Below are 2,496 nucleotides of genomic sequence, written 5' to 3'. Positions count from 1 at the left end.
GAAGAAATGTGCACATCAATGCGGTAAGTGTTGGTCCAACTTTTGACACTGGTAGCGTTGAGGTAGCTCCACCATCACAAGTAGTTGAGGAGGTGGTGGAGTATGTTAATACTGAATCGGGTTCTCAACATGATCGGGACCCACCAAGGGATGAAAGGTGGGAAAGCTTTAAACAAGCTAAAATTAATCTACCCTTACTTGATGCGATTAAAGAGATTCCCGATCATGTGGAGTGTTTGAAAGAGTTGAGTACCCAAAAACGACTTCACAAGTTTCCTAAAAAACTTGATTTGACTACAAACGTGAATGCCGTTTTATTGGGTACCCTTCCCCCAAACTCCAAGATCCAGGAGCACCCATTATTTCCGTACAAGTGGGTGAATTTAAAATAAAAAGGGCACTGTTGGATCTTGGAGCGTGTGTCAGTATTCTACCAGGGAGTCTGTATGACCAATATGATTTTGGTCCGCTACAAAAAGTCAACACCACCGTGGTGTTGGCTGATCAGACTCCCATGTGTCCGAGGGGGATTGTAAGGGACGTAATTGTGAAAATAGAAGAGTGTTACTACCCAGTTGACTTCTTAGTTCTTGATTGTGCCACAAGTTCAAAGAACACACACCCTCCAGTCATTCTGGGTAGACCGTTCTTAGCGACTGCTCATGCAATTATAAACTGTGTTGATGGAACGGTAAGTATGAAGTTTGGTGATCGCGAATTACGGTTAAATGTGTTTTCAAATGCTACTGATCCTTTTATTTCAGGTGAATACTCAAAAGTTGAAAATGGTGATGAGAATGTCTCTCCTGCAAAGGAGCTTCAAACAAAATATGAGTGCTTTTTCGTTGACAGGTTGGAAGTGGCAGGGAGCAAAGCAGTAAGGAAAAAGGAAAGTGTGGCGCATGAGGAGTTTAAAACAAACAAAGGGAAGCCACGAGGGAAGAAGAAGAAAAAGAAACCGCCTGAAGTTGATAATGCAAAAAGAAGGTTAAAGTTATCCGGTCCAATGTGGAAGACAGTGGACGACTTACTAGAGCATTGGCGGGGTACCTACGTAGAGGCCATGGGACGCAAGCATCCCACTCAACCACCATGAGGGTATATCAGGTACGGTCTGGCTGAAGACCTATAAACTTAGCGCTCTCGGGAGGCAGCCCGAGGTTGTAGAGTAGTGTATATTTGTTTTGTTTTTGCATGAGTACTGTTGCAGGTTATCAGGTTACTAATCTCTACGGATGCAATGGTCCAAGTGTGGGGATGTTTGGGGAAGTCCCAATACGTTCTAGTTGCAGTGGTGGACAATGCACGGATTAGAGTTCAGTCAGAACCGTCCATACTCAATCTCCATTTGGACGGGGATGATTTACACACTAATTATAGAGATTGACCTGAGTACTTTTTGGACACGGCCGCGAATGAAATGCTATACGGTCGTGGTGGAACATGACGCATGACACTTCTACGCTTTAAACCAGGGAAGTCTGTTCCACTTCTATTATTGCATTTTTATCCGTGTTATTGGTGGTGTGAACAAGTTATGTGTTAGGGAATGTGTTTTTGCTATTTGTGTTAGGCACGGTCGCTCATGAGGGTTGTTAGTTGGTATTCCCGGGTTCCGTTTTTAAAACACTATACATTGGGGACAATGTCGCCCAAGTGTGGGGATATGGCAACCCGGGAAGGCAAAGGCTTGGGACATAGTTTAAAAGAGGTTGAAAGTGATTGAAAACGATGAAAACTGAAAAAATTGAAAATTTTAAAGAATTTCATCGCCTTAGGTAAACTAAATGGATATAAAAACCAAATGTTTCAATCACTAATGGGTTCCTTGCCGGTAGTAAACTAACATAGTCGCTTGTCATGGTCGTTCCTTTAAGTTTCATGAGAGTAGGTCCGACAAGTGTTTTTAGGATAAAAGAATTGAGAAGAGATGTCTATTTAGGGGTAACATGCTTTAGATTGTATATGCTTCATGTCGGCAACCCTTTTACCCTTTCTTGGTGAGATTTTGAGCCTGTAGAATGATAGAATGATTTACTTTATGACTTCATTTGTTGAGAGCAGGCCGCATGTTATTCTGTGTTAGAACTTGTATGATTTGATGCATGCTGAGACTGTGGTTTGACATGTGCATGTGAATGATAAAGGCATTAGGATATCCCGTACACCCGTTGTGCTTGTTTTATGTTTACCGAACCATCACCCTTAGTAGCCCTATTGAGCCTATTTACCCTTTCGTTTGTCCACCTAACATGAATTGTTTGATAGCGACCGTGGATGACAGCTTTGAATAATTGAGAAAATAAGAAAAAAAAAAGAAAAAAAAAGAAGAAAAAAGAAAAAGACAAAAAGAAAGTGTTGTGAATATTGTCTATGTTCTTGGGTAGAAACCAACCCAAAAGTATGTTATGTTTTGCAAATAAGTTGTCACGGTTTGGTCGTTTGTTTGCCACATAAAAATCTATAAATATAAGCCAAAAATTTCCTACCTTTAGC

The sequence above is a fragment of the Helianthus annuus genome, chromosome 3, assembly GCF_002127325.2.
Source record: "Helianthus annuus cultivar XRQ/B chromosome 3, HanXRQr2.0-SUNRISE, whole genome shotgun sequence".
Classification (NCBI taxonomy): domain Eukaryota; kingdom Viridiplantae; phylum Streptophyta; class Magnoliopsida; order Asterales; family Asteraceae; genus Helianthus; species Helianthus annuus.
This window is presented reverse-complemented; position numbering follows the sequence as displayed.